The 21,678-nt window shown below is 38.7% G+C and overlaps 1 long non-coding RNA gene and 1 pseudogene across 1 annotated transcript; both read left to right on the top strand.

The window, feature by feature from the left end:
* Positions 1-7,031: 7,031 nt before the first annotated feature.
* Positions 7,032-7,141, top strand: LOC115222707 (annotated as a pseudogene).
* Positions 7,142-13,293: 6,152 nt separating this feature from the next.
* LOC118767253 lies at positions 13,294-21,471 on the top strand. Its single transcript, XR_005003157.1, has 3 exons — positions 13,294-13,443; positions 13,708-13,710; positions 21,460-21,471. It is a non-coding gene; the product is annotated as an uncharacterized LOC118767253 (long non-coding RNA).
* The last annotated feature ends 207 nt before the right edge of the window (positions 21,472-21,678 follow it).

Below are 21,678 nucleotides of genomic sequence, written 5' to 3'. Positions count from 1 at the left end.
TGAAGCAACTTTTAACTCACAACCGTTAACTTCGATATTTGTTGTTGGACATAATATATTCGGTGTTGGCTATTTACAATGAAAAATATTGATAATTGCCAACTAAGAGGAAAGAAAAACCATACCGTATCCATAGAAGCTACTTAAGGCAGTGAGCTGGCAGAAACGTTAGCATGCCAGGCGAAATGTATAGCGGTATTTCGTTTGCCGCTACGTTCTGAGTTCAAGTTTCACCGAGGTCGACTTTGCCTTTCATCTTTTCGGGATCGATTAAATAAGTACCAGTTATGCACTGGGATTGATATAATCGACTTAATCTGTTTGTCTGTCCTTGTTTGTCCCCTCTATGTTTAGCCCCTTATAGGCAATAAAGAAATAAGAAGCTACTTATAGGACATTGTGTAAATGATTAGAATTGGTCTGTTTGCACAAAAGTCCAAAGCAGTCTGCTTGAGTGCTAGAGGTCATTTGCCTGACAAGAGGTGGGGTGTGTGAATCAGTCAGTCACTCTCAGCATTCTTGCTGGTGAATTAAGTGCCAATCAGTTTATATGGGGCAGCAAGAAGGTAAATTCTAGACCACCAAAGAAGCCATATCATGCAACAGCTTCATACTGGTTAGTTGGTTTATTGATCAATCACGTGAAACTGTGGCGGCTCAGTTGTGGTGTCTAACCAAGTGTCTAGCAATTAGAGTTTGAATCCCTGCTACAATACTTTAACCATGCTACTGCTTCCATTTTTTCTGTAGTCCCTTTCATTTGAAGGAGATATTATTTTTGTGAGCTACATGGTAATCTCACTTGTACTAGTGCTAAAATAAAAAAAAGAACTCTCTCTCTCTCTCACACACACACCAAGTAAACTTTGTAAAGTGGTTGGCATTAAGAAGAGCATCCTGCAATAGAAACCCTGTCAAACCATCCAGCCTTTTAAGAGTTCGTTAAAAGCTGATAATGATGATGACGATGATCAGTATTCTGAGAGTGCTTTAGAGATCTTCCTCCTTGGTTTTGTCTGTAATTGATCTGTCATCGTTATTTACGTTTTCATTATGTTGTCATTCTTATAAAATAAATATTCCATTTCAATTTCTGAATATTTAGTTAGCTAACCTTTATGAAGTCCAAAATTACATTTCACGATTATAACGCCGGTTATATTTATAGTAAAGTCTCACTATAAAATACATGTAAATCAAAAAAATATATTTATCATCTTTTCCGATTTATTTGCGAGTCCTGAAAAATCACAGTCCGGTCTTTTATTGAAGATAACATCATTTTCATCTTGTACCGGTTTAATGGATTCTTTGTGTTTCTAAGTTTTCCACGTCCCATTTTCGTATTTTTTATTCATAAAATTCACGGTGTGCATCCTGCTTTTCATTAAAGTTTGCGTATTAATTTATTTTCTTGTTTGTGTATGTGAATGACATATACAGTCAGTCTTGTATTGATATGAACTCGTGCTTCGGTTGTTTGTTTACATGCCGTATAGAATCATTGAATACTATCGTATTTTATATTGATTTATAACAGATAATATTTCTTTTACGTTTCTGTTTTTTTTTTTATTATTAATAATCGGCAGAATTACAGAGTGACTCGAGCCGAGAGTTTCGTTTGAGAAGGGCCAACGCACGAAACTCTCAGCCCTTGAGTCACTCGGTAAATTCTGCCACCTCTTTATTAAAAAACGTATATATACTCATGTTTTGGGTCCTATTTTCCTGTTTGTATCACCAAACATAATATTACTTCTACGTACCCTTCAGCATTTTCGTAAATTTTAACGATTTGATTTGTTTCCATTTGTTGAGTATTATTACCTTTTTATTTTTGCGAATGGAATAATTTTGTTTCTTGGAAATATATAGATCTACTTTATATTTAGGAAAACAACAACTACAAAATGCATACGCTTTGGAAATAAAATAATTTGTGTCAGTCAAAAGCTTCCACTAGGTTTGACCAACATAATCTGTCAGTTGACCTCAAGGCAATTACATCAGTTTCATTTTCAGAATTTGGATCTCTCTAATGGATAGTGACATCTACTGAGTGGTGAGATGAAATAGTCACCTTTTGGAATAGTCTTGAACCGTGCTTGATCCATCAGGAGTGACTTCTCTCACCCTTTCTGCACGTCCTGATCATGACTATGGTAACTGGAGATACTGAGAAGCTTTCCATTAGAACTGGGACATGGGAGAACCATTTTTGTTATAATATCACGTCGTGTTATAATGACATAACTAACGAGATAAAATAAGAGAAGACTTTACATGTGGTTCAATCATTCAGACAGTTATCGTTAGACTGGCACTGACTGTTTAATTAAATCAAGGTTGGTTAATTAAAACAGTAAGTGCAAGTAAAGGAAGTATAATGGGAAGGCAAGGTTCAGATATCGGATGAATATCGCCTTCTCCCATTAAAATTGTTCTTTGTGTTGTTTCAGGCTCCTGTTGGAAAGAAGTCTCAAGTGGAAATGCAAATTCACATCCAGTTTTATTTACATATTTACACAGAATAAATGAAGTGTGTCGCTCTCAGTAGACCATCTCAAGCTGTGCACATTTCGTTGTATCTCCGTTAACGCGGGCCCATTACCTCTGGAGAGATACGACGTGCAGACAGGACTAGCTTGGAGATCCAGCAAGCGAATATGTGTGTTCAGCAAGCGCTTACAGTGAAGAAGAGGAAGATAATCTGTTTGTTGGGCCCTTACATCCAGTTTGCATTGCGAGCCTCGTTGTGATCTCGCGTGTGGCAAATGAATGCAGGTAAGATCTTGCTCCAGTCTTGGAGATAGCAATGGCTGCCGGCGAGATCTTAACCAATAGGGCGCTGACTGCTTGTGCCGCTACAAGGGCTCCCCTCTGAGAACGGCAGTGCAAAAACAGAATAATTGGAGCAGGCACAAGAAAGAGCAAATATGGTAACTGATTGCAACCAACAAGATATGGTACAAAAATGTGACAAGTCAAATAGTAAAATAATTGCAGGAAATATAAATCGGCATGCACAAAATTCGACAAAATGTAAAGGATCAAAAGTAGGCGTGGGCAGAGTGTCATCAAAGGGCGTGGAAATTTCAAAATATGCCTTTTTCAGCCTCTCGTCTGAGACGGTCTCTGTCCGATCACCGATGTTGAGAGTAAAAGTTTTGGGTGTGCGCGACAGCACACAAAATGGTCTTTTGTAAGGAGAAACAAACGGTCCTCTGACAGAATCATCCCGAACAAAAACATGAGTCCATTTGTCAATATCCGGTGGGACATGAGAGGGAATAGACTGGTCACGCGGATGCATGGGTGGAAGACTCGAGAGAAAGGAGCGAAGTCTGATGACATACGACGTTGGATCAGGAGGCGATGATTTGTCTGTCGCTAACATTGTACCAGGGAGTGCCAGGGTGTTCCGTAAAGGAGTTCAGCAGAGGAGAAACCTAAGTCTGCTTTAACAGCAGTGCGACAACCGAGAAGAATAATAGGCAGGAATTCTGTCCAAGACTGCGGATCAGGAGTGGCGCGTAGAGTGGCCTTCAGTTGCCCCTGAAAACGTTCGACCATCCTGTTGGAGGCTGGGTGGCAGCTGGTCGCACGAATGTAATGAACTCCTGAGATTCATAATAATTCACGAAATAGGGAATCCTCGAACTGGCGTCCGCGATCAGTGGTTATTTTAGCTGGGTCACCAAAGCGAGCAATCCAGTTACAAACGAAAGCTCGAGCAACTGACTCAGCAGAAATGTCCACTATTGGAATGGACTCTGGCCAACGAGAGAAACGATCGACGCATGTCAATAAAAGAAATCGCGACTGACAGGCCATGGTCCAACCAGATCAATGTGGACATGGCGAAAGCGAGTCTCCGTAGGAGAAAACTCTCCAAGAGGAGCACGAATATGCCTGTGGATTTTAGAACGCTGGCATTTTACTTAAGAGCGTGCCCAATCGGTGATCATCCGGCGCATACTAGGCCTGAAAAACCGAGCCGTAATAAGCTTCACCGAGGCAGCGACGCCAGGATGTGACAGTGAATGCAGGGCATCAAAAATGGAGCGCTGGTAGTTCTCAGGTATAAACGGTCTGGGAGAACCAGTAGCTGTGTCACAAAGAATGGTGCCTTCAGCAGACGGAAGTGGAAGATAGGCAAACTTGCAACAGGACAACTTGGTAGAAGCTAAATCCAAAGTGTCCAGAGCTGGTTGATCCTGCGCAATGGCAGTTAAATCGATTGCAGCAGCAGATGAAAGGGAGCACACACGAAGATGGGAGAGTGTGCCAGCAGGCACGTTCTCTGTTCCAGGTATGTGCCGAATGTCACTCGTGAACTGGGAAGTGTAGTCCAGGTGACGAAAAGCATGAAGCGAGTGTTTGTCCGATTTAGATGACAGAGCAAACGTAAGAGACTTGTGATCGGTATAATTCACAAAATCTCGGCCCTCGAGTTGATGTTGAAAATGACGAACTGACAGGTAGATCGCTAAGAGCTTGCGATCAAACGAACTGTACCGACATTCAGCTGGCTTTAATTGACGAGAAAAAAGCGCCAAAGGTTTAGTCTGATTGTCTACGGTGTGCTGCAAAACAGCACCAACCGCAGAATCCGATGCATCAACGGTTAAAGAGAGAGGAGCATCGGGAACCAAATGTGCAAGCAAAGGAACAGAAGCTATTTGTTTTTTGGTTGACTCAAAAGTAGATAATGCCTCGTTAGATAAAGTAATAGAATTTTTTTTTGTATTTGCTTTCAATTGCAGAGTCAAGGGAAGTAACTTGTCTGCACAATCACGAATGAATCGTCTGTAAAAGTTGACGACTCCCCAAAAGTGACGGAGTTGGCGTAATGAAATGGGGGGGGGGGGTTGCGATGCGCTGAATTGCATTGACTTTGGAAGAAATATGGCGCTGACTGCTTGTGCCGCTACAGAAGTTTCTCAATACAATACGTCTGGCATCTTAAGATGTAGGACGAAAAATTATTTTACACATGATCGATTACAGAGTTACACTTCTCTCATCTTCTTATTGCATTATTCTGGCCAGTCTTGGAACTTATTACATTCTGTATCTTATTGGTTCGTTAATTATACGACCACTTTTTGTTATTGCTTGACCAGCTTCTCGAAACAGTTCATTTGGAGTCGGCTCCTCAATTGAGTCAGGTTCAGTTTTGGTTCAGAAGATCGATATGTTCTCTGTCTGAATTGACTGTCAGCCTCTGTTGACGAGGGATTTTCCCCCCTGTATTTCTTTCTAGTTGTCGCCTCGACTGCACATAATCTCGGCATATCACTTTTGTCTTTGACATTTTTTGGTATCCATGTTGTGTCGTTTACTTGTACTCGTATGTGATCATCCGGTTCTGACGTTGTGAGTAGTTTTCCTGCTTGCTGGTTGTATTAACCTTTGGCACTTAGCACGTCCACCTTGAAATCTGATTTTCTTCATGAGGATACAGTAGCTGACTTGTATTGCTCTCAAACGTTAACTCATAAGGAGTTGAGCAGGTGATTTACCAGCTTTGTCTATCGGAGTATTTCGTATGTCTAAGAATGCTAAATAGGAGTTTTAAATTCCTTCTTACATTTTTTTTGTCAGTCTTTTCATGGCTTTCACTGCAATCTTGGCTTGACCATTCATTTGCAGTAACGTAGACTGCATGTGATATGTTAAAAGTTCGACACCTTTGCAAAACTTTTAAATTCTGCAGAAAATCAGGGTATCTGCTATTCCGTGTCAAGCAAAAACTGACTTCTGCTTGTTTGTTACTGTAAAACTAGTTTGATATCTTCATTGCATTACTTCAGCAAATTTGGAGTAATAGTCAACAACAATATAATCTTCACAATTTGTCAAGAATAAATCAACATCAAGCTTTGACGAAGGACCTTCTGGTATCTCACGAGGCAGTGATGGTTCTTTAATGTTGTTTGCTCTGAACTTGACACATATGTTACTCTTTCAACTGCTTCCTGAATTTGTGAATTTTTGCTCGACTAAAACAGTACATCTCTGGCTTTTTGTTGATTTCTAACAATGCCCTTGTGGATGGTGAATCTTGTTTACTGTCGCGTTTCTAAGAGATTCAGTGACAATTACTCTATCACTTTTGAAAAGCAGTTGGTCGTGAAACGCAATTTCATCACGAAACTTCCAATATAGTTTCACTGAGGGCAGATATTCCTTTCTTGATTTTGGCATTTGATACAATGTCAGCCAGTATTGTCAGACTAACACTTTGGCTGGTTGCCATCTTAAAATGTTCAAGTTTCATAGCGAAAGTCATCAGACTCATTTGCGTATACTCTAGAGAAAGTATCAGCCACAAATACGTATATAACGTGTATAAGGAACCCTCTAATTTTGGGGGCTTTAAATTTGGAAAAAAGGTTTTGTAAGGGATTATAATATTATCCGTGTATAAGAAACTCCCGTATTTTTAAACCTAATTTTTGGCAAAAAAGGATTCCTTATACACTTGAAAATACGGTAAAATTTCCCCAGGTTTGTACGTGACTCTGAGGTTATATCTATGCAGGCGTAAAATCATTTTCTGTACTTGTAGGCAGGGTCGGACTTTAGCCGATTAGACCAATTGCACTCAATCGGGTCCCGCACTCAAGAAGGCTACATTCTATATTGCGACATTTCATAAAGGTGGTCTCCCTGAAGTCGATTAAGAAAAGCTACATGGTCTTAAAAATAAAAGAAAAAGAAAAAATACACTTTCTCCACTTTAACGACACAAGACATCAAAGGATAAAGCCATTCATCAAAGACTGCTTGGGTTAGCAATTGATTTACTCGGCATTTTTGCTCCAGCCGACCTCCAGATGGATGTGTAGTGATGTCAGGGTTACTATTTTATAGTGATAATGTCGATTAAATGACACACTATAATTTAATGAGTATAAGAGAAAGAGGGGTCACAATCTTGTACGTAATAACAAGAAAATAGGAATTCGCAAGACGCTTGTGACAAGTCATAACATATTTATTACTGGAAGTAATGCGTTAACATATAAGGTTAGAGGCGGTACCATAGCCAATGAGGGTTATCCGAGGCGTGGTTATTGCTAGTTGAAAACTATAAGGTTAATTGAAGGAAAACTTGTAATATTACATTAATATATTCTGTTTGCAGTCACATGTCTCCAAATAAGTGAGGCGAACTTGTACGCGAGCTGGTATGTAAATGCGGCGGCCTGATCCAATGCATGTCGAAGAATCGACAGGAATTGAATGGCGCGAATTTAGAAATTCCTTCTTTTATATAAGGTATGAACCGGAAGTCCCGGACTTTCACGTAAAACGGAAGCTTCCAGAATTTCTAGAGGGAAATTACTCTCGTTAAATCCCTTTTCCGTTTTGCTTCCTAACGAGACCGCCAGGGTTCATTAGAGATGGTAAACTATAAATGGGCTGAAACGAAGTAATTCATGAAAGGGTGACAAAACATGTACATTGCCTCTATTATAGATTACAGCTTGACTGTTATGCCCTACCTGAAATTTTCGCCTGACCAGACTGGGGCATCTACTCTTTCAAACACTTATGGAAGGGACATGTTCCACAGATCAGATATTTCCATCTACTCTTAACACTGTCTTTGTAGAGAGCTCAGTAAATTCTCACTGACGTTTGCTGATATTGCATGCATGCATTGAGGCTGTGGCATCTACAAATATTTCTGGATGTTGGGCAGGTGTGGTTACCTTTTTGTCAGATTCATTATTCTCCCCACAGCTCATTTCTTTGATGTAACTGAAGTCTTGGTTCAAGTGAAGAATGAGACTAGTTTCATGACATCTGAAATGTTGCCAGGTACTCACAACTCTCTACTAGATACACAGGCCACAAATTTGTGAACTACTCAGTTGATTTACATAGAATACATAGACTGGAAGCTGGTTACTGGAAGTTAAATGTGTCATTACCAGATCACAAAAACTATAGGGTTCAGATTAATGAATTACTTAAGTGGTAGGTGATAGAATTGTCCACAGCAAATGTTGGGGCATCCTGAAGAGTACTGAATCAATAGATTTTAACAAAGAACTAGAGATAGAGTAAAACAGATTACAAGACAAACAATTTAGTAATCTAGAAGAGGCAGCTAGTAAAAACATTGCGAATGATGTACTGACAGGGAGACAGGCCTTTGATCATTTCTTTGAGATAAAACACAAAGTTTGTGCTATCAGACTTAAGACATTGCACTAAAATAGGAGTAAACACAATCTGTTTGATTGCTCCAAATGGCAGAGACATGATGCAGCAACAAAACCACAATTAGATTATTGAATGATTGGGACAACACACACCACATGGTTCTGAGCAGATGTATGTGGCTTTCCAGCGGGTGATGAATTGGAGATTGTACTGGATTTTAGTTCCTAGTTGGATGGTTTGCTGTAGTTCTCAGCAGAAGACGTGGGGTGCAGCAGAAAACCAATAACAACAGCTGTAAAATAGATGCGTGGTTGCTCAAGGTGTAAATTGTTTGGTTTTAATGATTTACCTTCAGGTTTTATGAATTAAAGTCAGATTTACTTGCTGACCTTTTGGCAGACGTCTACAGCAACTCATAGTAGAATAAAGGGATGGATTCCTTGTATTCTGAGATTCCTTGCTACTGAGAAAAGAGGCATTGTAGACAATTTTTGATCCCAAGTTTGTCAAATACTGGGCCATGATGTTAGCCTGACCCAGTATTTGGGCCATGATGTTAGCAAAACGGTTGGTGCTTGTCATCTGTAGAACAGTCAAGGAAGAGCAAATACGCATAATACAAATAGATCAGTGAATTGGGAGAAGGCAAGCTCAAACAAAGTGGGCTGGAAAATTGCTTCAAAGTGTTCCAAAGTGTTTTCAGATCAACCCTGACTCCAAGCACAAGACCACCCTGCCTGGCATAGCTGCACTAACAGAGACGTCATCTCCTACAAACAGATCAGGATCGCAGGAGCATAAACAAAACATGAGCTGTGCAAGTCCAGAGTCAATTTCTTGCATTCATTTCCAGTAGACCAGCAGTTCCCGACCTGCAGCAAGATTTTCCTTACATGCATCAGCCTGATTGGCCACAACTAGATGCTCCATGATCCATCTTCTTCCATATGATTTTCTGGTCATTGTTGACAACAACAGATGAACATTTTCATAAGCATAATAATTGTCATGGTATTAAATACCATCAAATATCAAATGGAGGTATTCAGCCTCCATTTGGTATTTGAGGAATATGAGACAGTGGTCAGGTCTAAGATCAATCCAGTTACTGAGTTTGCAGCTCAGAATCTAGAGAGACAGGTCCATGATGGTGAATTGTGCATGGGGAGGAATGAACTGATGGACTGATTAAACTGCTTGGAGTTTGGATCAGTCCTGATCTTCTGGGTGGCTGGAACTTGGATGAAGTAACAAGCAGGGTGGCTAGTCTTACTGGTTTGTCTGGGTTAAGCACCAAACTGTTTTCACAAGGTAAAAAGGTCGTGAATTTTAGATAATCTGAGAAGCCATATCACACCACAGCTTCATATCAATACCTATAGATCAATCATATAAAACTGTAGTGGCTTACTCGTGATTCCAAACTGAATATTTCACAGTTGGGGTTCGAATTCCTACACTTACATTGCTTCTATTATTTACTGATCGCCTATCATACCTTACCATAGTTACTGCCTAATCAGATTGAGGTGTCTGTTATTAAATTTCCCTCTAAAGGGATATATGTGTTTCATTGACAGTACCCTCTGCATGGCACTGAGAGTGCACCAACTGCAGACATTCTGCACAGTGAATGGATCACCATTCATGAAGTACACCTTTCTGAAGCTCTTCTTCCACCAGACCGGCAAATTGATTGCTGAATGTTCCATTCTAGTAATTTATAGAGAATTAGTGGAAAGGAAAAGTGATGATGTTCTCAGGGAAGCTCTGGATGTAGATGAAAACAAACTCTCTAGTCTGTTCTGAAGGACTTTTGGATTGGGTACTAGTGCTGTAACTTTGAGAAGTCCTTTGGATTTGTAGTGTTAACAAGGGGCACTACCTGTTCAAACTGGGCCTGTCCAAGATGTGTACAGAATTATGAAACCATTTTACACAGACATTACTGATCTGTGCAGTTATGTTGAACAGCTAATGCTGAATATGGGTCACATCCAGCTGTCAGCTGAGTCCATCATGGTGACTGATCTACCACTACTAGGCAAGTAAGGCAGTTTCCTCTTGTCTGGTGGCATGACCCATCTTTCTGTCCAATGTCACTTTGTCCAATGTCACTTCATCCATGTCTTTTGGTCTGATGTCTTTTTGTCCTATGATTTTTTTTGTTCAACAACTTTTTGTCCAATTTTAAATAAACTCTTTAGAAAAAAAGGTGAACATCAAAATCAAATAATCTTTGAGAATTTGTCATTGGATAAAAAAAAAATCATTCGACAGAAGACATTGGACAAAAAGATGTAGAGGAAAATATGTTCGACAAAGTGATGTTGGATGAAAAGACATGCCACTGTCTGGTGGTTAAAGCAAAAGCTTTGATCATCAGATGGATGAGACAGAAATGAAGGTGAGGGTGCAGATAAAAAAAAACTCAATTAAAATAAATAAAAGATGCAGTGCTCAATTCCAGAGGGCCAACCATCTTAAGATTAAGAATTTAGTCATAATGATTAGAGCAGGGCCTAGTGTGGTGAAGGTTTGATATACATAATGTGGGTGGTGAGATGAATGCAAAAGTGAAGGTGACATGTGACCAGCAATTCCTAGAAGTAAAAGCCATTTTAGTAGTAAGAGAAAGAGAGAGAGAGAGAGAGAGAGAGAGAGAGAGAGGAGAGAGAGAGAGAGAGAGAGACAGACAGACAGACAGACAGACAGACAGACAAAGACAGAGAGACAGAGACAGACAGACAGAGAGCTATTTAAAGACAGATGTAGTGGACCATTTGATAATTAAGGATCTTAGCCATGGATATCAATGGTAACAGTGTTAGGATATGAATTAATATCATCCATCTGTTTGTTGTATCCACTTGAGCATGTATGCTATATCTTCAAACAAAGACCACCTGCCAGTGGATCAGGCAATCTAGATGCAAATAGGTACCATGGTTATGTTGTGTACAGTTCACTGGTGACCTGTCTGTGGATCAGAGGCTGAAGTGCAGTGGAGAGTAACATCATACTAATCACTTAAGTGACCCTTTTCCTGAATGTCATCTAAGTGTCCGTGTGTATTGTTGCAACACCATCCCAGATTTAAGAGTAGTACATTATTGTAGGGTTCACCTGAGCTGTGTAGAGGGTTAAAAAATAAAGAAAAATAAAGGCACATGGCTCAGTGGTTGGAGCATCAAACTCACGACCATGAGATAGTAAGTTCGATTTCTAGATTGGGTTGTATGTTGTGTTTTTGAGCAAGACACTTTATTTCACATTGCTCCAATTTATTCAGCTGTAGAAGTGAGTTGCAACGTTACTGGTGCCATTCTGTATCAGCCTTTTCCTTTCCCTTGGATAACATCAGTGGCATGGAGAGGAGAGGCTGGTATGAATGGGTGACTGCTGGTCATTCACAAATAACCTTGCCCGGACTTTTGCCTTGGAGGGTAACTTTGTAGGTGCAATCTCATGGTCATTCATGACTGAGGGGTTTCTTTTGTAGAGGGTTAGTGGTTATTAACTTCTGAAGTATTTTCTGGATCTGAAGAGTAAAACCAGTCTTTGTTGCATGTGCAATTACCAGCAAAGACCCTCAGCATTCAGACATCTGTTGCATACTGTCCATTCTGCAACCTCAGACAACCACAGTAGACCAATTATCTCTGCTTGTTTTATCATTTAATTAAACACATACCATTATTTCAGTATTTTTCTTGTCTTGCAGTGAAACTATACTCCACAATAGCTTAGGATGGGTAAAGGGTAAAGATCCCCTTTGGTCATGAATGACCATAGGATGTACCTAGAACATTACCCTCTGAGGTACAAGTCTGGACAAGGTTGTTTATGGAAGACCAGCACTTGTCCGTGCACACCAGCCTCACCTCTCCATGCCACTGATGTTATCCAAGGGAAAGGCAAAGGCCAATACAGCTTGGCACCAGTAATGATGCAGCTCATTTCTACAGATGAGTGAAATAAAGTGTCTTGCTCATTCATCTTAAGAATTCATCAAGATCCACTTACATTCATTGCCAAAAATTGATTAGTTCCATCATTATCCCAAACATCAATCTAAGTACACAGCAAAACTCAATACATATAAATATGACTTTTGTAGAGCTGGTAGAACATCAGACAAAATGCCTCGTGGTATTTATTCTAGCTTCTGGCATTCTAAGTTCAAATCACACTGTGGTCAGTTTTGCTTTTTATTTTTTCAGGTTTGATAAATAAAGTACCACACCAGGGTGTTAGACAGAATCATTAGAACCTTGGCTGGGCTACTTTGTATTTGTTCCAGTGCTTTGTATTCTAAGTTCAAATCCTACAATGGCCTACTTGGATGGGAGACTTAATCCATCACCCTGTTTAACACCACCACCTAGTGGGTGTTGTTAGCAGTGGAGTCCACCCTATAGCAAATATTTGCGCTAGGTTTTCAGTTTTAGGATACTTTCCTCCTAGCCCTCTCTAACACCAATCTTAGAGACTTTACAAAGGATCATGGGTACTGCTGTTCTTCATGACTAAGACATTAAAGAAGTACAAATATTTATTTGTTCATAACCCTGGCAGCTACATTAGTAATTACAATAATTACCATTTAATTGGTTCTCTGGTTCTGTTGTGTTCACACCAATCATCCTTATTTCAGCATTGAGATGATTAGCGTTACAACAATAGGCCATTCCCACATTAAAAGTCATCACACATAAGCATCCAAGAACCACCACCTGCCACCACCACTACCAGATGGATAACTTTCTTAGCCATCATGGCACAAACTATAAACCTGCGACCACAACAGATGAGAAAACTAAAATATTTTGGATATTTAAAAAAAATGATTTATCTTTTATTTATTTCAGTCATTAGACTGCAGCCATGCCGGAGCACTGCCTTGAAGAAATTTTAGTCAAACTAATCGACCCAGTACTTTTCTTTTTCTTAAGTTTGGTACTTATTCTATTGGTCTCTTTTGCGATACTGATATGTAATGGAGATGTAAACCCACCAACACTGGTTGCTAAGCAGTAGTTGGAGACAAACATAGACACAAACCCACACACACACACACACACTCGTTCATATATATGATGGGCTTCTTTCAGTTTCCACCTACCAAATCTACTCATAAAGCTTTGGTCAGCCCAAGGCTATAGTACAAGACACTTGCCCAAGGTGCCATGCAGTGGGACTGAACCTGGAATCATGTGATTGGGAAGCAAGCTTACTAATCACACAGCCACTTACTGGGTTTAAATTAAGGGACAGTGCTTATGGCATTCACAAACCTTAAACCAGTGATATTGATACTATTCATGTTCTTCTTAGACCTTTGTGAGTAAGTCAACATATGTGAGAGAGAGATATAATGAGCAGGGAGGAGATTCCAGAGGGCTGATGTTATTGCAAGGAAAGATAAGATACATGACTTGAGAGGGGGATACAATAAGGTTGATGAGAAGAGAGAAGTATAAGTTGAACAGAAATGATTATAGTAGTGGTAGAAAAGCAGAGATAGTGAGAGAGAGAGAAAGAAGAGAGAGCACACAATGCATTTATGGGCCAGAGTTTAGAGTGTGCCATCAGTTGGGTGGCCCTTTTCTAGACATCCGTGTATGCTGCGGAAGTATTAACAATCCTAGATGTGAGAGCAATAGACCTTTGTGGATCTCTGTAGAATTCTCCAGATTGTCAATAATTGTTAAGTGAAGATAAAAATGAATTGGAGGAATAGGAAAAAAAACAAAACAAAAACAAAAATGACACAGATGGATAATATCAAGAATGAAATTGATTTTAAAATACAGGGAATGTAGAATGATAATCAACAAAGGTTCTCATCTCATCACAGTTTGAATCTACCAAAAACAGACAATAGGTGATGATGATGATGATAATGATGACATCAACAAGGATGACAATTATGACAACAATGATGATAGCAAAGATGATGATGATGATGATGATGATGACGATGATAATGATGACAATGATGATGGTGGTGGTGGTGGTGACGATGATGACAATAATGCCGACTGTGATGATGACAATAATGCCGACTGTGATGACAACAACGATGATGACGATAATGACGACGATGGCGATGACCGATAACGACATACCAGCTGCTTTGGTTGTTTGACACCTTAACTTGGCCTGCAGGTAACACCAATTTAGTTTGGTATCTCACAGCAGAATTGAAATTCTCACTTTGTTCATTGGGGCTCATGAGAAGAGAGTAACCAATGTTCAGTAACAAACAGGAGGTTGTTATTATCATTTTTCAATTTCTACTTTTGTTTTTGCTTTTTTTTCTTTCTTTCAGGAATCTCATACATGAAAGAAAAGAAATCCTTATTTTTGTTTTGCTATAGGTTCAGTGCATGGCTGTGTGGTTGAGAAGCTTGCTTTGGAGTCATGTGGTTTCAGGTTCAGATCTACTGCACAGTACCTTGAGTAATGTGCCTTCTACTACAGCTCTTGGCCAAACAGTGTCCTGTGAAGCACTTTGGTTGATGCAGACCATGTAGAAGCCCATTGTTTCTCATCATCATCATCATTACCACCACCGCAACTACCACCACCACCACCACAACTACAACCACCACCACCACCACAACTACAACAACAACTGCCACCACCACTGCTGCCACAACCTCCACCACCGCCACCACCGCCACCACCACAGCTACAGTACAGAGTGTACTGAATGCGCTTTTATGTGGCACCAGCACAAGAAGGGCTGTCAAGTAACTTGCAAGAGAGGAAAGAAGAAAAAGGCAAAAGGGAGAAACCACTGTTGACTAAGTGGGAGTGGTGGAGTATTTGATGGAATGGAGAGGAGATTTTATATATACCAAGGACAACAGAGGTAGAGGTGTCTTGCTATAGATAAGATACATGACTACCTTGCATTTTGGTGTGAAAATGGTAGAGATGGAATACCAGAGCAAAACCCTCCAGAAGCAAAAGGTAATGCAGGCAGTGGCCAGGTGATGGGATAGAGATGGGTGTAGTGAGTGGAGTTGCAGCTTGAAGGGAAATATCGTATGGGCAGAAGTTAAGATGAGAGGTAGCGAATCACTCAGGAATTGTGGTTCAGGGAGCAGGAGATGATAAGCAAAGCATAGGAGCAGTGGGGAAGGACATGGTGCGTTCTCAAAAATAGTGCTCGTAATACTTTATCTCGTTTGGCTTAACAGCCCTTCTTGTCTTGTTATTCTCCTTGTCCTGTCTTTTACTGTTTATATTTTGTACTGTCGTTACTGTCCTGTTTTTGTTACTATTTTTACCCCTCCTCAAAAAGATCTCAAATTTTATTTAATTTGCTTTTATCAGGAAGGAAAGTTTCTATCGAAGATGCATATCACCTTCACTTTCAAAACGCAGAGTAGATGAAACCATGACGACTGAAGAAGGGGAATTTTCCTTGTGTTATTTGTCCTGTACTCTATTTTTTCGTTGTTTAAGAAAAATGTCCAGTTCCTTGGTTTTGTGTTTATGTTTCCGTTTCTCATTGTGTTCAACGTTTTTTTGTGTCCTGTATCCATACATGCATGTATATATACATGTAGAGGTAGGTACATACATATATGTATGTATATATGCATATGTTTTATTTATTAATTTCTTATATGACAGAACGCACGCATCCATTTCTAAGTAAGATTGTTCTATATATATATATATATATATATAATATATATATATATATATATATATATATATATATGTATATATATATGTATGTATATATATATATATGTATATATATATATAATATATATATATATGTATACATATATATGTATATATATATATGTATATAATATGTATATATATATATATATGTATATATACATACATATATATGTATGTGTGTGTGTGTGTGTATAATATTATAAATGATATATAAATATATACATATCACCTTGATCACCTTGACTGACTTGTCTGTCGGGCATCCATTTGACACTGCTGGTCAACATAAAGGACATCCCCTTCATCAGTTGTCCCCTGTTTTATCTACTTCGCATTTTGAAGGTAGAGACAAAATGCAACTTCATTAAAACAGTCTTTTCCGCAAAGCAAATTTTATTTAATTTGCTTTGCAGGAAAGACTGTTTTAATGAAGTCATGTCTTGTCTCTACTTTTGTGTGTGTGTGTGTGTGTGTGTGTGTGTGTGTGTCTGTTTGTCTGTGTGTATGTGTAGGTGTTTGTTTTGTGTTTGTCCATCACAACCACTTGACAACCTGTGTTGGTTTATTTACATCCACATAACATAGCAATCCAGGCAAAAGAGACTGATAGAATAAGTACCAGGTTTTAAAATAAGCCCTAGTGGTGATTTGTTCAGATAAACCCTCAAGACAGTGCTCCAACATGACCACAGTCCAATGACTGAAACAAATAAAAAGTAAAAGGTAAAAAGTAAATAAAATTTAATAACGAAACTTAAAATTAAAAATAAATAAATCAAATGGTTCCGGGTTCAGTCCCATTGTGTGGCACCTTGAGCAAGTATCTTCTACTATAGCCTCAGGCCAACCAAAGCTTTGTGAGTAGATTTGTTAGACAGAAATTGGTAGAAGCCTGTCGTATATGTATATATATATATATATATATATAATATATATATATATATATATTTGTGAGTGTCTGTGTTTGTCCCCCATCCCATTGCTTGACAACGGATGCTGGTGTGTTTATATCCCTGTAACTTTGCAGTTCAGCAAAAGAGACCAATAGAATAAGTACTAGGCTTACAAAGAATAAGTCTTGGGGGTCAATTTTTTCGACTAAAGGCTGTTTCAAATGACTGAAACAAATAAAAGAATTTATATATATTATATATATATATATATATAATATATATATATATATGTGTGTGTGTGTGTGTGTGTGTATAAGGAGTAAATATTCAAATGAATATCAATAAAGATGTTATATCACCAATAAAAATAATTGATAATAATAACAACAAAAATGTAGGTGACAGCAAGTAATAATAGCATTCAACAGCTAGAGAATAAAATTTATGATTTTAATTAAGTATAATTACAATAGAGGGGGCATAATGCGCCTACTTGCTGGAGAGAGAAGCTAAATCCTCAAGTAAACCACTGGATTACACTGAAATATACAACAGACCAAGAGATATTTATAATAGGCTTCCTTTCATTTTCTATATACTAAAGGCATTGATTAGCCTAGGTAAAATTGTAAAATTCTTAATGTCAACTTGTGTAAATTTGCCTTCTTTAGAGTCAAGTATATTACTCAGCCATTCTTCTATGAAAATGTAAATTATACTTTTGTTTCATGTATAATAGAATCTAACTACACAACATGTAGATTTTCCTGGGTTTGATTAACCTGCATTTAGAGCTATTAGAGAAATTAAGAGAAATTAACTTTTGTGATTTTTTTAAAGAGCTTACAAAACTCTTTACACAAGATTTTTTTTTTTGACATCACTAAAGAATTCCAAGAGAACGCATGTATCATCTGGCAAGACAAACTGGAATCTTTTTGTGGCATCGGCAGAAACACATGTAAGAGAAATGTTTAACTAATAACATCACTAATATTTGCAAAATAATAATAATAATAATGAGGAGGATAATAATAATAATGGTAATAATAATAATAATAATAATAATAATAATAATAATAATAATAATAATAATAATAATAATAATACTAGTAATAATAAATTCTAAGTAAATCTGGCACTAACACATAAAGCTCCATAAATCTTGAAACCAAAGGAATTGCCACTACCATTTATATAAATGATAGAGTAGAATACTTCAAGAGTTACTCAGGAAACTACAGTATGTATGTGTGTGTAATATATTCACACACACACACACGTATGTATATACTCACATACATACAGACGTACATACAAACATACCTACATACATATATACATACATGCATGCATACAAACATACATACATACATGCATATAAACATACATGCATGCATACATGCATACATACATACATACATACATACATACATACATACATACATACATATAAACATACATGCATACATATATGCATACATACATACATACATACATACATACATACGCATATATTTGAAAGTCTTCATATTTGTAACTGTGATATTTCCAGATAAATAATGGATAACCTTGGGAAAATCTAACATTTTGAAAAGTCTCATGTAGTTTAAAATGATTGTATTAAACAATGTTCAACCAGAACGGATGTAAGACAAAAAATAAATAAATAGTAAAATTAATAAAAATAAAAACAAGCAGGTTTTTTTGGGGAGGTGTTTTTGTTGTTGTTTGTTTTCTTTTTTCTTTTTTTTTTTTTTTTTTTCAGTGAACTGCTGCCAGCAAAGTGACATTCAGGAGGATTTTTGAAATTTCATATTTCTTTTCCTTTTTCCTTTCATCAAAGAAATTGCTTTATCATATGATCTCACCATGCTCCACATTGTAGAAGTTTGTTACTATTGGCAACACAGTTACAGTTTATAAGCTTCCTTTTTCTTTTCGTTTCTTTTCTTTTTTTTGAAATTTCCAAGTGAATACATAATGCTGATAATGTTACAAAATTGTTCACTTACATCAGAAGGTTCTTGTTTTATAACCTTAAGCAAGTTACATCTCTTCCTCCATCTTAATGTAAGCTCTTGGGAGACAAAATTTTGCAATCGCCTTTTATTCTATATTTATTAAATCTTAATCTTTTAGTTATTTATTTTTCCATAAAACAAAACACATTATGAGGAAAAGAAATCAAAACACTCATATTTTCTTTAAACAAAAGTTTTAATTTACATTGTTGCTATATCTTAGGAGGGTCATTCTGCCAATAAGAAATGCATGCACTGGTTCCACTTCACTTCATTTCATTATTATCAATAGTAATATTTTAAGGCGGCAAGCTAGCAGAATTGTCGGCATGCCTGGTAAAATGCTTAGTCTTATTTCGTCTGTCCTTACATTCTGAGTTCGAATTCTGCTTTTCATCCTTTTGGAGTCAGTAAACTAAGCTCCAGATGAGGACAGGGGTCGATTTAATTGACTTGACTCCTCCCCTGAAATTGCTGGCCTTGTGCCAAAATTTAAAACCATTATTAGTAGTAATTTTTTAAGTTGATGAACTGGCAGAATCATTAGTGCAGTGGACAAAATGCTTAGCAGTATTTCTTCCAACTCTTTACATTCAAAGTTCAAATCCCACTCAGGTCAATTTTGCATTTCATCATTTCGGGGTTGATAAAATAAAGGCTAGTCATTAGTGACTTTAGGCTCAAGGCCAGAAGGATACCAAAAAGCAGACCAATCCAAGAAAGAAGGATTTGGAAGCTAAAGAACCCTTCACATAGTCAGAGATTTAGGGACATCCTCATCAAGAAATTTGATGAAAGAGCTACAGACATTGGACATAGAAGGTAGCTGGAAATTCATACGAGACAGCTTGCTGAGTGCCACAGACCAAGTCTGCGGATGGTGCAAAGTCCCTTCCAGACCTAGAGTTACGTGGTGGTGGAATAGTACAGTAGACAAAGCCATTAGAGCAAAGAAACAGGCCTGGAAAGCCTGGAAGGATGGGGGTAGCAGGGAACAGTACCAGGTAGCCAAAAGGAAGCTGGGTGGCAGGTATACATAGCCAAGGGCAAAGCAAAAAGAAGTTTGCCAATGTCCAGTAACGTGAGGACCAAAGAACTAAGGTATTTCAGATTGCAAGACAGTGTGTGAGAGAAAATTGTGATGTCACAGGAGAGAAATATGTCTGCATGGATGATGGTGAACTTGCTTTTAATGATTCAGAAAAGAAAAAAGCTTGGAGAAGCCATTATGAAAGACTGCTGAATGTGGAGAATGAATGGGAGGAGGAGAGCCTGCCAAATGTTGACCCAGTAGAGGGATCAGCTATCCAAATAGACAGCTCCCTGGCAGATCAAGGAATTAAGGGTACGAAGCCAGGAAAAGCCCCCGGCCCATCAGGAATCACTGCTGAGATGCTTAAAACATCCGGTGGTGTGGACTATGGCCAAGTCACCTGCATTGTAAACCAGGTAGTTCATGATGGAGTCATACCCAATGACTGGTGTAGCAGCACCATAGTCAACTACTACAAGGTAAAGGTGATGTTCTAGATAGAAATAACTACAGGGGTATCAAACTGCTGGATCATGTGATGAAGGTCACGTAGAGGGTCATAGCCCATTTCATTAGGGAGAGAGTCTGCTTAGATGAGATGCAGTTCAGTTTTGTGCTGGGTAGAAGCACCACTGATGCCATATTCCTGGTTTGACAACTGCAGGAGAAATACCTAGCTAAAGATAAATCCCTGTACTTAGCTTTTGTGGACTGGGAGAAAGACTTATTTGTTGGGTGATGCGGAAACTGGAGATTGATGAATGTTTAATAAGGGCTGTACAGAGAGGCCATTAGTAAGGTTAGGATTGACAATGAGCATAGTGAAGAATTCTGGGTAGAAGTAGGGGCCCACCAAGGTTCATCCCTCAGTCCCCTCTTATTCATCATAGTCCTCCAGGCAATAACAGAGGAATTCCAGATGGGTTGCACCTGGGAGCTCCTCTATGCTGATGACATGGTCCTCATAACAGAATCACTACCGGAACTAGAAAAGAAATTTAGGGTGTGGAAGCAAGGTTTAGAATCAAAAGGCCTTAGGGTCAATGTAGCAAAGACCAAAGTTCTAGTAAGTAGGAAGGCGAACCCATCACACACCCCCTCAGGTAGGTGGCCTTGCTCAATCTGTAGAAAAGGTGTAGGTAGAAACTCTGTAAAATGTACCCAGTGCAAGCTATGGACACATAAGAGGTGCAGCAACATCAAAGGAAGGCTAACCGGGAAGATGGCTTTCGTGTGCGGCAAATGCACAGGGGCAATAAACACCACAGATACTCAGAAAACAGATTCCATCACACTCCAGGGGGAGAAAGTAGAAGTAGTTGATAGCTTCCACTACCTAGGTGACCAAGTTAGTAGTGGGGGTTGATGCTCAGACAGTGTTACCACTAGAATAAGAATACCTGGGCAAAGTTTAGAAAGCTTCCACCCCTACTGGTGACAAAGGGTCTCTCACTCAGAGTGAAAGGTAGATTGTACAATGCATGTGAGCGAACTGCCAGGCTTCACAGTATTACTGCGGAGGGCATGCGTAGGCTCGAAAGAAATTAAGCTAGCATGATCTGCTGGATATGTAATGTCAGTGTGCACACAAGACAGAGTATAAGTGCCTTGAGAGAAATGTTGGACATAAGAAGCATCAGCTGTGGCATGCAAGAGATATGTTTGCACTGGTATGGTCATGTACTATGGATGGATGAGGAGAGATGTTTGAAGAAGTGCCACTCCAAAACAGTTGAAGGAATCCAGAGTAGGGGTCGACCCAGGAAGACATGGGATGAGGTTGTCAAGCATGACCTTTGAACACTGGACTTCACAGAGGCAATAACGAAAGACC

Source organism: Octopus sinensis, linkage group LG20 (assembly GCF_006345805.1).
Source record: "Octopus sinensis linkage group LG20, ASM634580v1, whole genome shotgun sequence".
Classification (NCBI taxonomy): domain Eukaryota; kingdom Metazoa; phylum Mollusca; class Cephalopoda; order Octopoda; family Octopodidae; genus Octopus; species Octopus sinensis.
This window is presented reverse-complemented; position numbering and strand designations above follow the sequence as displayed.